Source organism: Salvelinus fontinalis, chromosome 9 (assembly GCF_029448725.1).
Source record: "Salvelinus fontinalis isolate EN_2023a chromosome 9, ASM2944872v1, whole genome shotgun sequence".
Classification (NCBI taxonomy): Eukaryota; Metazoa; Chordata; class Actinopteri; order Salmoniformes; family Salmonidae; genus Salvelinus; species Salvelinus fontinalis.
The window spans coordinates 21,695,136-21,710,071 of record NC_074673.1 but is presented as its reverse complement, the minus strand read 5'-3'; the positions used below and the strand labels follow the sequence as shown (position 1 = coordinate 21,710,071).

The following is a 14,936-nucleotide window of genomic DNA, read 5'->3' as shown; positions in this document are numbered from 1 at the left end:
TGTAAATGAGAACTTGTTCTCAACTGGCCTACCTGGTTAAATAAAGGTGAAGTAAAAATAAATAAAAAGGAGAAACAGTCCTTCAAGTGACTTTGTCTGGGTGAGTTGTGTGTGAGGGGGGGATCTCATGTTTCACCTGTACCACCGGTCTTTTGGCTCTGTGGATCCTGTGACCAGCAGAGTGAGGGCTAGCCATAACAAACATGCTGGCTCTGCACTATCTTGACAGAGAGCGAGAGAGAGAGACACTTTGCAGAATTGTATGGTCAGTCTATATTTGTGGCTGTGGCGTTGTTTCTCAGAGAGAGTTTAATAAACACATACATCACAGAGAGAGAGAGAGGGGTGTGAGAGGGAGAAAGATAGTAAAAGAGAGATATGCATCTGAGAAAATCAGACATAGGTGATAAAGAGCAGGCTGTTTGGCTTTCAGGTCTGATAAGATGTAGCGAGACAGAGCACAGACTGCAAATTGACTGATGTTTTGGATTTGAGGCCAGTGTATCAGTTTGTGTGGTAGTCGTGGTGGTGGCTAGTGTATCAGTGTGTGTTGGTTTGGAGGCCAGTGTATCAATGTGTGTTGGTTTGGAAGGCAGTGTATTAGTGTGTGTTGGTTGGAGGCCAGTCTATCAGTGTGTTTTGGTTTGGAGGCCAGTGTATCAATGTGTTTTGGTTTGGAGGCCAGTGTATCAATGTGTTTTGGTTTGGAGGCCAGTGTATCACAATGTGTTGGTTTGGATTCCAGTGTATCACAATGTGTTGGTTTGGATTCCAGTGTATCAGTGTGTGTTGGTTTGGATGCCACTGTATCAGTGTGTGTTGGTTTGGATTCCAGTGTATCAGTGTGTGTTGGTTTGGAGGCCACTGTATCAGTGTATGTTGGTTTGGAGGCCAGTGTATCAATGTGTATCAGTGTGTGTGGTGTAATTTGCTGTGTATAGCTACAGGAGAGAGACGAGAGAAGAGGATGTCTTTTCCAGTCAGTGCAGCTGGAGAATTTGGCATGCACTGTGTAAAAGCTCCCCTTTCTCCCAACTAGCAGCCTCTGTATATCCAGACCCTCTGTGGTCTCTGGCCCTTTCAAGTCCATTAACTGACAATAGCATCTTTTCGAGAGTCACTGCCTTGGAATAGCAGGATCTTGGAATGACAAAGTTGTGCATGGCCACTCTCCCTGCATGCTAATGGTAACACCTCTCATTCATTGGTTACCCTCTCTTTTCAGCCCGCCAAATGCTGTGTTCACTTTGATCCACTCTGGGCAGTGTGTGTGCGGGTGCGTGTGTTTTCCTCTAATGCAGAGTTTCATGGTGAACACACAGCTACAGCTACACCCCTTGAGCCCAACCGTCACTAACGGTAAAGTAACTTCCTGCTCAACCTCCTCTCTCTGCCAGTACTATGGTATTCATTAAATTGCTGGGCCAGGCAGTTTTACTGATGCCATAAATGTTTAATGTTCATTTTCAAAATGTGATACGTCATCGGTTAACGTACCCGGTTGATAAGTGAACTACTTCAATACTATGACTCTCTTCAACTCTGTGCTGTTGTCAAAGCAGACTGCAGTCAGACAGGTAGAAGATCAAAGCAAATTGTCAGACACACAAGTGGTGAATCATTGAGACATCAAAACATAGAGCAATGTAAAATAGTGTAGGCATTGAGACCATGTTACTCTGGTACACTTACTTGTCAGCAATTTAAAAACATAAAATCTGCATGTGTCTTGTTCCTTTTATAGGGTTCTGTGTTAAAATCTTTAAGTGTGTGTCAGTCTAAGTAACATAATAAAAAAATCCCCATCAAAATCGCCAGCTGGACGGTGTTTCCCCCAACACATTGGTGAGGCTGGCTTCCAGGTTAATAAGCGAAAAGTGTATCAAGAAGCAGTGCAGCTTGGCAGGTTCATGTTTCGGAGGATGCATGGTTCTCAACCTTCGCCTCTCCCTAGTCTGTAGGGGAGTTGCAGCGATGGGACAAGACTGTAACTAGCAATTGGATATCACGAAATTAGGGAGAAAAATGGGTAAAAGTAGAAAAAAATCATAATAACAATTTGTCCGTTTAATCTAGAGATATGTTTTTTGCATGAGCTGCGTCTCAGTCCAATGCATCTGTTTGTCAGACCATGAGATATTCCGAATATCGACCACCACAAGCCCCACGGGACTAGTCTGAAGTTAGTAGCACTGATGTGCAAACTTCCGGTTGTAAAGTCCGAATGGTTTGGCCTACACACTAGTATGACCACACTAAAGATGAGACTCTCACAAACATGATGGCGTTCTCCATTTTGTGTCACGGGACTCGTCAGAAGGTAAACCATACAAAGGAATGGAAGTATAGAGATAGTTTTATGCCAACAAAAAATAAGGGGTCAAAAGTTACGGGCGGAGTTAGAAAGATGGATGTCAGAGATATTGCAATGTACTGTAAATGTCATTTTAATTCCTCTGTCTGTATATTTCAAGACATAACATATGAGGGTGCAGTGAGATACCCGACGTGTTGGATGATTCTATTCTTATAAAGTATCTTTAAAAAACATATACTCAAACTGGAATTCAAACAATCCTCAGTCGTTCACACAATGGAAAGGTCAAATGCTTTATTATCTGAAAATTTCAAGAGCCTGTGCGATGGAGAGAAACAAAACTCTGCAGGTTGAGGCCATGTGCAGAAAGTGATAAGGGTGCTGGAGATAGGGGTGGGGGCTAGTGGGTCTGGGAACATATGATGTACTGATGTTTGTGTGATGTAGTAATTTGTATGTGTATGTTTTGCATTGTTTTATAAAAGTTAAATCCAATTATATAAAATAAATCTAATAAATAAGGGGTTAAATATGTGTCCAAAAAAACTAAAATATTAAGATGGTCGACACCATCCACAGTAAAACTGTCACGTGGTTGGCGATAGTTCCTCTTATAATGAGATACACATGAAATGATAAAACAATATATTGTCTGTGTGTACTTTTGAAGTGACTCAGATGCATATCTGGTAGTCCTAAGAGCAAGAATTACTTAATTTTTTTAATAAGACAAGATAAGATGTATTACTACTAGCTCATTATCAAATGTATTGAAGACAACACAATCTGCATTGCCAACAGAGCACTTCCCTATTTTCTCTTCTATCACGTGACTTATTTCTTAAACAGCATCTAGATTTAGGCATCCTATCCCTCTGGGTACAGTTGAGCATAATTTGGAATATTGACAGATGTAGGATGCTATTTGAATTTAAGTTACTGGAAGTCATGTCGTGCCTATAGTGGGAAGAGTGCTCTGTCAGCCTTGCCGTTGATATGGTGATCTCTCTATACAATCTGTAACAAGTTGCAACAAAAAAATCATAAAATAATTGATCATGTGGTTGTCGATTCCTCAAGAATTATAAGATATGATCTAGGTTTACTGAAGAGGCCCCATGCTCTTGAGACTCCAGTGTTCATCTATTGTCTCTGGAGTAGAGTGACATCTCTGAGAGTTGTGGTGATATATAGAAGTAGAACAGATGTTAAACTGAATAAATCAGTGTGTCCATTGATGTTCAAAGCTGTGTATAGAGAGAGAGATGGAGGGAGGGAGATAGAGAGATGTAGACATTTACTGAGGCGGGCAGCTCAGCCCTGGGGACCTCTCTCTCTCATGGTCCCTCGTGTCCGTATACACTGATACTCGTGCCCTGTTGCTCTGCCAGTGCCCAACAACCTGGAGACACGAGACGCGCACCTCTTTCACAACTAATGTTTGTGCCTTGTCGCCATGGTAATCCTGTGTCAACAAGCATCATGGAGATAGAATAGCCGGGGTGTGATTTCCTGTGTGTGTGTGTGTGTGTGTGTGTGTGTTCATAATGTCCCTGCTTCTGCAGTCTGTAGATAAAAAGGCCTGACATTCTAAGAAAATGTAATGAACATTTTTTATAATATTTCTATTATATTCTGACTATCTTTACAAACTTCATCAGGAGGATAATATCTATGTTATTTCAAAGTATTCTGAAGGTCCTTCTCTGTAGGCCTCCATACTTTGACATGTCATCAACCTTTGATAGCAGCCAGGTTGTATGTCACCTTGCTGATGAGGTTATTTTCCCTTTACCCAAAGTGTTTCCCACTGCTTGTATAGTCAGAAACACAGAGAAAGAGATAACATTTGACATTTTACGATTTCGGTCTGAGACTGAGAATACATGAGAGTCTTGGAAACTGAGTCTGTCGCTCATGACACCTGCTCATCATGCCTGCTAAAGTAAAACTTTAGATAAGTGTGTGTAACTGACCACCAGTCCTGACAAGTGCAAAGGGTCACTACAGAGACAGGGCAGAGACAAGGTAACATGGTAATTCCCACTTGGCTTCCCCTAATCTGTTGTTTCTGTCTCTCATTTCTTTATGTCACAAGACTCTGGATGATTGTCACAGAATAGATTCTCACCCAGATGCAAATGTGCTGTTCAACTAGCAACTGACTGTGGAAAAGTGATTGGAAATCCACCTTAGTGTGTACATGTGAAATCTGATAACGTGTGTGTGTGTGTGTGTGTGTGCTACATCCTGTTCATTTGCTATTGAAAAAAGTGAAGTTGCCTCTTGTTTGGTTTCACTGACAGAAGATAGTTTCCCAGAACTCTCTGTTCTGTCCAATCAGTTCCTAGGCAGACCAATGCAACTGTGTACCATCCAACAGTTTGAATGTGTAACTATTAGTGATCCATCAATAATCAAACTGTCATCATAAGAGATTAAGGAAATGTACTAAATGCAGAGAGAAGTGTTGAGTTTCTCCTTTTCTCTCCTGTGGTTCCCCTAACAGATAGCATTGTTGAACTGTAAAATGAGGGACACACCACAGAGAAGTAACCGTATTGTAATTATGCTGTATATCATCTAATTTATTTAAAAGTTTTGTTGTGATTGCCGTTTGTTTTCTGGTGTTTAGGAAAGTTTGAACTGTGTTTCTGTGAGTTACAGGTGGAGTCAAGTTACAGTGCCTTCAGAAAGTATTCACACCCCTTGACTTTTTCTTATGTTGCTGCCTGAATTTAGAATGGATTAAATAGAGATGTGGTGTCACTAGCCTAAACAGAAAGTGGAATTATGTTTATTTTTTTATTATTAATAACAAATGAAAAGCTGACATTTTATGGCAAGCCTTAATACATTCAGGAGTAACATGTTTCTTAAGAAGTCACATAAGTTGTATGGGCTCACTGTGTGCAACAATAGTATTTAGCATGATTTTTGAATGACTACCTCATCTCTGTACCCCACGAATACAATTATCTGTAATGTCAAGCTGGGAACTTCAAACACAGATTCAATCAGATTCAATTCCACGTTGAAGTTATTAATTCAACTTTGGATGGTGTATGTCACGATCGTCTTCGTATTGTGAGAGAGAGGACCAAGGCGCAGCGTGATATAAATACATCTTCTTTATTTGAAGATGAATAGAACACAAACACTAATACAATACTAAACAAAAACAACCGTGAAGCTACAAACAAAAGTGCATACACAAGCTACTAGCGTCAAACATAGACAATTACCCACAACCTACCTAATGCCTATGGCTGCCTTAAATATATGGCTCCCAATCAGAAACACCGATAGACAGCTGTCTCTGATTGAGAACCATTCCAGGCAACCATAGACTTACCTAAACACCTACACTGAACCCAACCCCAAGAACTCTACAAAAACTCCCTAGACAATACAACCACCCAAGACGAGACAAACATACACAAACATCACCCATGTCACACCCTGACATAACTAAAATAATACAGAAAACAAAGATAACTAAGGCCAGGGCGTGACAGTGTATCAATACACCCAGTAACTACAAAGATACAAACGTCCTTCCTAATTCAGTTGCCAGGGAAGAGGAAGAAAACCTCTCAGAGATTTCACCATGAGGCTAATCGTTACAGTTACAGAGTTTAATAGCCGTGAAAGGACAAAACTGAGGATTGGTCAACCACATTGTAGTTTCTCAACAATTCTAACTTAAATGACAGAGTGAAAAGAAGGAAGCCTCCAACCTTGACTTCCTCTGCCTCTCAGAGACATGGCTCAATAAAAACTCTCCATATGCTGCTTTGATTGTGCCTGGCTACAATGTTTTCAGGTTAGACAGGATTGAAGGAAGAGGAGGGGGTGTGATGACTTACATTAAAGAACATATCCGATGTAAACAAATTGAGTAGTCATGTGATAATGAACTAGAATGTATTGGCCTGAACGTCCCCAAATGTCTTTTACCCTTATTGGAATGTATAGGCCACCTTCCACCAAAAGTGTTTTTTGATCAGTTTAATAACATGCTTAGGGAATGTGATTTTGGGAAAGAGGTCATCTTAATGGGAGATTTTAATAGTAATTATGAAGACAAGTCTTGTAGGAAAACCCTCAAACGGATCACTAATACCTTTGACCTTACACAGCTAGTTAAAGGGCCAACCAGGGTGACTTGTTGCTCTAAAACAGATTGATTTGGTGTTCAGTAATAAACCAGAGAGAGTGACTAAATCTTTCAATATGGTTACTGGGCTATCTGATCATAATCTGACACTTATAGCCAGAAAGCTGTCTAAGAGCAGGTTTAACCTCTCTACTGTTAGAAAGATGGATCAACTAAGAATACCTAGGAGTGAATTACACTATTTTGAAAACGCAATTAAGGGAATTAACTGGAATGATCTCTTGTCCCTTGTCCTCTTGTCCTATACAGACGTGGAAGCTGATAGTCAGGTTTTTCTACAATAAATGGTTTCCTAAAGAAAATCAAATCCAAACCTGGCCAAAGGAGCACTCTTCCTTTGCTAAAGGGAGAAATCTGGAAATTGATGAAAGAACGAGATTATGCTCTAAAAATAGCCCTAAGATCCAAATTAGAGCATGACAGACGCACGTTTACCATGTTGAGAAATAAGGTGATGAAAGAAATCAGACAGGCCAAGGCAAACTTTTTTATTAACATAATTGGTGAAGCAAAGGGAAATTATATATTGATCTGAGAGAATCTAAAAAAGTTAACAGGGACCCTAGTAACCCTAGTACCCTAGTAACACTGCAAAAAGACTAGAAATCCTGGTGAATAACAATCCAACACAGGATGCAGTCAAAATAGCAATAGCCTTCAATTCCTACTTTATTGACTCTGTCAGGGTACTGACACAGAACCCCTCCACTGGTTTCTTGGGCTCAGTGCTAGTAAATGACACTCAACCTGTCTTCATCATAAGGGAGGTTTCTGAGTCAAAGGTGAACAAGGTGATTAGCTCACTAAAGAACTCTAAAGCCAAAGATGTGTTTGGGCTGGACTCTACCTTTCTTAAAAATTACAAAGAGTCACTCATTGGCCCCATTACTAAGGTCACCAACACATCTATTGGTCTCTGGGTGTTTCCAAGGGTATGGAAGTCGGCCATAATAACGGTCATCTTTAAATCGGGAGACCCTGCTGACGTGAGTAACTACAGGCCCATTAGTATACTACCTGTGGTGTCAAAGGTTGTTCAAAAGTGTGTAGCAGAACAACTGATTGCCCACCTCAACAACAGCCCCTTCACATTACACTCCATGTAGTTTGCCTTCAGAGCGAAACACTCCACAGAAACGGCCAACTGCTTTCTTCTGGAAAAACTCCAAGATGAACAAAGGGAGCGTTGTTGGGGCTGTGTTTCTGGACCTACGGAAGGCTTTTGATACTGTTAACCTTTCTGAACCACCCATCCCGGATCCGGGAAAATTGTCATCAGCATCGCTGAATAGCATAGCGTAGCATAGCGCCACAGGTAAATAATATTACTAGAAAATGTTCATATTCATGAAATCACAAGTGCAATATTGCAAAACACAGCTTAGCCTTTTGTTAATCCACCTGTCGTCTCAGATTTTGAAATGATGCTTTACAGCAAAAGCAATACAAGCGTTTGTGTAAGTTTATCGATCGCTCTACAAAACAATAAGTACACTTAGCATCAGGTAACTTGGTCACGAAAATCAGAAAAGCAATCAAATTAATCGTTTACCTTTGATGATCTTCGGATGTTTTCACTCACGAGACTCCCAGTTAGACAATAAATGTTCCTTTTGTTCCATAAAGATATTTTTTATATCCAAATACCTCCGTTAGTTTGATGCGTTATGCCCAGGAATCCACCGGAAAGAGCGGTCAGGACAACGTAGACAAAAATTCAAAATTATATCCATAATGTCCACAGAAACATGTCAAACGTTTTTTATAATCCATCCTCAGGGTGTTTTTCAAATATCTATTCGATAATATATCAACCGGGACAGTTGGCATTTCACTAGGACCGGGAGTAACAATGGCCGCCTTTCTCTTTTGCGCACAGCTCACTCTGAGAGACCCCACCTATCCACTTACGCAATGTGGTCGTTCACGCTCATTCTTCAAAATAAAAGCCTGAAACTATGTCTAAAGGCTGTTGACACCTTAGGGAAGCCATAGAAAAAGGAGTCTGGTTGATATCCCTTTAAATGGGCAATAGGGATGCATAGGAACAGAGAGGTTTCAAAAACAGGGGCACTTCCTGATTGGATTTTCCTCAGGTTTTAGCCTGCAATATCAGTTCTGTTTAACTCACATACAAAATTTTGACAGTTTTGGAAACTTCAGAGAATTTTCTATCCTAATCTGCCAATTATATGCATATTCTAGTTTCGGGGGCTGAGAAATAGGCAGTTTCAAATGGGTACGTTTTTTAGCCAAAAACAAAAATACTGTTAAACGTTTCCCCCGATGCCTTGAGATAGAGGAAATCATACCTTGAAGGCAAAACTCAGTGTGTCAGAGTGAGCAATGAGCTGTCGCCCACTCTTAGCTATGATGTGGGCGTGCCCCAAGGGTCAATACTGGGGCCCCTCCTGTTCAGCCTGTACATTAATGATCTGCCTTCTGTCTGTACTGGGTCTGCATTTCAAATGTATGCAGATGATATATATGTGCATGCATATATATGTGCATGCAAAGAGCAAACAACAAGCTGCACAAGAACTCACTACTGTAATGGTCCAGGTTACAAAGTGGCTCAGTGACTCGTGTTTGCATCTCAATGTGAAAAAAACTGTTTGCATGTTCTTCACAAAGAGGGCAACAGATGCTACTGAGCCAGATGTCTATGTGTCAGGGGAGAAGCTCCAGGTGGTATCTGATTTTAAGTACCTTGGCATCATACTTGATTCCAACCTCTAATTTAAAAAGCATGTGAAAAAGGTTATTCAGATAACCAAATTCAGCCTAGCTAATTTCCCGATTTATACCAAATTGTTTGACTACAGCGGTAGCAAAACTGTACTTCAAATCTATGATACTCCCCCACTTAACATACTGCTTGACTAGTTGGGCCCAAACTTGCTGTATGTCTGTTTGTCTGTTTACAAACAGGCTCTCAAAGTGCTTGATAGGAAGCCCAATAGCCATCATCACTGTTACATCCTCAGAAAGCATGAGCTCCTGAGTTGGGAAAATCTTGTGCAATACACCGACGCATGTCTTGTGTTCAAGATCCTAAATGGCCTGGCTCCCCCTCCACTCAGTATGAAAACCCAAACATATGGCAGCAGATCCACAAGGTCTGCCATGAGAGGTGACTGTATAGTTCCCTTAAGGAAAAGCAACTTTAGTAAATCCGCTTTCTCTGTGAGAGCTTCCTATGTCTGGAATACACTGCCATCAGACACACATAACTGCACCACATATCACACTTTCACAAAATGCATGAAGACATGGCTCAAGGTCAATCAGATTTGTGAACATAATCCCTAGCTGTGTATTGCCGCTTTCCATGTTGTCTGTTGTCTGTAGCTTGTGAGGTGTGGAAACACTTTGTTGCTTTTATGAATTTTGTCTTGCTGCTTTTTGTCCTATGTTGCTCTGCGTGTGCTCACTGCTCAATGATTGTCTATATTGTAATTGTTTTTAATAACCTGCCCAGGGACTGCGGTTGAAAATTAGGCGGCGGGCTAAAACCGGCACTTTTACTGAAACGTTGATTAATGTGCACTGTCCCTGTAAAAATAAAATAAACTCAACTCAACTGTACAGAAAAATAAATATTCCAAAGCATGCATCCTGTCTGCAATAAGGCACTAAAAGCCAACTTTATGTCCTGAATACAAAGAGTTAGGTTTGGGGTAAAAAACACAACACATCACAGCGTCATATTTACACCTTCATATTTTCAAGCATAGTGATGGCTGCATCATGTTCTGGGTATGCTTGTCATCGCTAAGTTATACAGAATTTTCTACGATAAAAATAAATGCAATAGAGCTAAGCACAGGCTAAATCCTAGAGGAAAACCTGTCTTAGTCTGCTTTCCAACAGATATCGGGAGACAAATTCACCTTTCAGCAGGACAATAACGTAAAACACAATGGCAAATATATACTGGAATTGCTTACCAAAACGACATTTAAAAAATAATCATGGTCAAACATTGTGTATAATCCAGGTGTGCTAAGGTCTTAGAGACTTACCAAGAAAGACTCACAGCTGTCATCATTGTTAAAGGTGATTCTAACATGTATTGACTCAGGGGGTTGAATACAGTGGCTTGCAAAAGTATTCACCCCCTTGGCATATTTCCTATTTTGTTGCCTTACAACCTGGAATGAAAATTGATTTTTAGGGGGGTTGTATCATTTGATTTACTCAATATGCCTACCACTTTGAAGATGCAAAATATTTTTCATTGTGAAACAAACCAGAAATTAGAAGAAAAGAAACTGAAAACATGAGCATGCATAACTATTCACCTTGCAGCTGCAATACTTGCAGCTGCAAGTATCTTAGGGTATGTCTCTATAAGCTTGGCACGTCTAGCCACTAGGGTTTTTTGCCCATTCTTCAAGGTAAAACTGCTCCAGCTCCTTCAAGTTGGATGGGTTCCGCTGGTGTACAGGAATCTTTAAGTCATACCAGAGATTCTCAATTGGATTGAGGTCTGGGCCATTCCAAGCCATTTAAACGTTTCCCCTTAAACCATTCAAGTGTTGCTTTAGCAGTATGCTTAGGGTCATTGTCCTGCTGGAAGGTGAACCTCTGTCCCAGTCTCAAATCTCTGGAAGACTGAAACAGGTTTCCCTCAAGATTTTCCCTGTATTTTGCACCATCATTTCTTCAATTCTGACCAGTTTCCCAGTCATTGCCGATGAAAAACATCCCCACAGCATGATGCTGCCACCACCATGCTTCACTATGGGGATGGTGTTCTCGTGTTGATGGGAGGTTTTGGGTTTGAGCCAGACAAAGTGTTTTCCTTGATGGCCAAAAAGCCAAATTTTTGTCTCATCGGACCAGAGTACCTTCTTCCATATGTTTGGGGAGTCTCCCACATACCTTTTGGTGAACACCAAACATGTTCGCTTATTTTTTATTTAAGTAATGGCTTTTTTCTAGCCACTCTTCCATAAAGCCCAGCTCTATGGAGTGTATGGCTTAAAACTTCTTATGGCTGAAGGGGCAGTATTGAGTAGCTTGGATGAAAGGTGCCCATATCAAACGGCCTGCTCCTCAGTCATAGTTGCTAATATTTGCATATTATTATTAGTATTGGATAGAAAACACTCTAAAGTTTCTACAACTGTTTGAATTATGTCTGTGAAATTAACAGAACTCATATTGGCAGGCAAAATCCTGAGTTGAAATCAAAACAGGAAGTCAGAAATCTGAGCTTGTATGTATTCACCAGAGTCCTTAATGAAATCCCCTTGAGCTATTAATGATGTTGCACTGCCTAGGTGTTCCACTAGATGTCAACCATCAATAGAAATTATAATGAGACTTCTATGATGTTATGGGAGAGAATGATAGCAGAATCAGTCAGGTGTCCATCAAGCTGCCATTTTCTGATCATGCTTTTTCCTCGTGGAGTCACTTACGTTCCATTGTTCACGAAGACAAGAACTTTATTGAAGCTATATGTTAAAAACATCCTAATGATTGATTGTGTACATAGTTTGCAATGTTTCTTCGACCGGTAATATCACTTTTTGAAGTTTTTGTCCGATATAACGCTGACCAGAATTAGTGTTTGGATATGTTAACCAGACGCGCTAACAAAAGAAGGTATTTGGACATAAATAACGGATTCTTTCGAACAAAACAAACATTTATTGTGGACCTGGGATTCCTGGTTTGCTTTCTGATGTAGATCATCAAAGGTATGGGAATATTTATCATGTATTTTCGTGTTTATGTTGATGCCATCTTTGCAGCTGTGGTATTTTACTTTTGAGCGCCGTCTCAGATTATAGCGTGCGTTTCTTTTTCCGTAAAGTTTTTTTTAAATCTGACACAGCGGTTGTATTAAGGAGAGGTATATCTATAATTCCATGTGTATAACTTGTATTATCATCTATATTTATGATGAGTATTTCGTTGAAACGATGTGGCTATGCAAAGTCACTTGATGTTTTTGCATTAGTGAATCTAGTCGCCTCAATGTAAACTCAGATGTTTGGATATAAATATGAATTTAATCAAACAAAACATGCATGTATTGTGTAACATGAAGTCCTATGAATGTCATCTGATGAAAATAATCGAAGGTAAGTGATTAATTTTATCTCTATTCTGGTTTTTGTGAAGCTACCTTCAGCTGGAAAAAATGGCTGTGATTATTGTGGTTTTGTGGTGACCTAACATAATCGTTTGTAGTGCTTTCACTGAAAGGCCTATTTGAAATCAGAAACTTTGGTGGGATTAACAACAAGATTACCTTTCAAATGGTATAAGACACATGAATGTCTGAGGAATTTTAATTATGAGCTTTCTGTTTTTTGAATTTGGAGCCCTGCACTTCGACTGGCTGTTGTCATATCGGTCCCGTTAACGGGACTGCAGCCATAATTAAAGTGGTCCTATGGACAGATATTCCAATCTCCGCTGTGGAGCTTTGCAGCTCATTCAGGGTTATCTTTGGTCTCTTTGTTGCCTCTCTAATTAATGCCCTCCTTGCCTGGTCTGTGAGTTTTGGTGGGCGGCCCTCTCTTGGCAGGTATGTTGTGGTGCCATATTCCTTACATTTTTTAATAATGGATTTAATGGTACTCCGTGCGATGTTAAAGGTTTCGGATATTTTTTTGTAACCCAAACCTGATCTGTGCTTCTCCTCAACTTTGTCCCTGACCTGTTTGGAGAGCTCCTTGGTCTTCATAGTGCCGCTTGCTTGGTGTTGCCCCTTGCTTAGACTCTGGGGCCTTTCAGAACAGGTATACATATACTGTGATCATGTGACAGATCATGTGACATTTAGATTGCACACAGGTGGACTTTATTTAACTAATTATGTAACTTCTGAATGTAATTGGTTGCACCAGATCTTATTTAGGGGCTTCATATCAAAGGGGAATACATTTGCATGCACCACTTTTCCATTTTCCATATGTTTTTTTTTAACAGAGTAATTTTTTTCATTTCACTTCACCAATTTTGACTATTTTATGTATGTCCATTACATGACATCTAAATAAAAATCTATTTAAATTACAGGTTGTAAAGCAACAAAAAATCTAAATATATTTGTGTTTTACTTCCCATTAATTAAAATAACATTTTAGAATTTTTCTTCCACTTTGACAGTACAGAATATTTTGTGTAGGTCTTTGACAAAAACATTCCAATTAAATCAATTATCATCACACTGTGTAATACAACAAAATGTGGAAAAAGTCAAGAGGTATGAATACTTTCTGAAAGCACTGTGTGTTATAGCCCTGAAGCGACAATGAGCAATGACATGACAGATAATCAGAAACTTGTGCTCGTGATTTATGGTTATGTGCATTCGTGCATGTGCGTATGTGTGTGTGTGTTTACTCCAGTGAAACAAAATATTGTGAAACAGAACCATACTGAGGTTCAAACACATTATATGAGTGACATATTACATGATATCTTACAGCACTTAGACTGCATCGAAACCATTATGAAATGTAATAACTCATAGGAAAATGTACAAACATAACTAGCTTGAATACATTTGTAAGATGAATTGTATTCGTCTGTATGCTGTCTATTGTTTAGGAGCATAGTCATATGTATGCTGAGTGACACAATGGCAATCAACGACCTCAACAACTTTGTAATGGCAGTTAGGGTTATTTAAATGTGCAAAATATGTTTAATTTTACAGTAAAACAGCCTCAAAATAGGCCTCTACAAAGCCTTGTAAAACCAAGCATGAATGAACTGTAAAGAGACTATTACAGGAAACCAGTGAATCTGACTGTAGCAGCTGGCCAGTTGGTATTTATTGAAGTATAGGCTGGTCATGTGTCTGTTTATAGGAAGTGAAACTCAAGAGCACATGCATACTAATTGTATACATTATGGCAAAATCTATATGTATTGCAATGTGTTAAAATCTTAAATGTAGGCTTATACAGGTGAAAAAGATAACAAAGACAAAGCAAACAGACATTACTTTTTATATAGGGGTACTCAGGTTATGATAGTGCTGGATAAATACTAGTACGTCACAGCTACAGTGAGGTCACACCTGGTCCCATATTTGTAATTTACTGTTGAGTGATATACTAGAAGAACTAGCTACTGATTTCAGAGGTATTTTCCAAGACCCCTATTCAACAACGCTAAGTGTTAAGAAGTTTTAAAAAAGCAACATAATTACGTTAGATTTCTTTTTCTGAAGATAGGTTGTTGAAATAACATAATTACAAGGGAACTTGGCTTAACTGTTTTTAATTTTTCTTGTAAACCCAAATTTGTGATGGGAACTTTATTGTAAATGCCAACTTTATTGCTAATTCCAGGGGGAAATTAATTTGTTTCACCCTCGTTTTGTTTGTAACCAGTTGGTCTTGTTGCTATGTACATTGCTAGTGAATGCCTAGTTCTTTTCAGAACATGTTGAAAAGTAACCTTTCT

General features: G+C 39.5%; 1 protein-coding gene across 1 annotated transcript in view; it reads left to right on the top strand.

The window, feature by feature from the left end:
* The window catches only part of LOC129862270 (CD44 antigen-like), a 42,748-nt gene that overhangs the window by 6,815 nt on the left and 20,997 nt on the right, over positions 1-14,936 (top strand). The gene's annotated exons all lie outside the window — the stretch shown is intronic.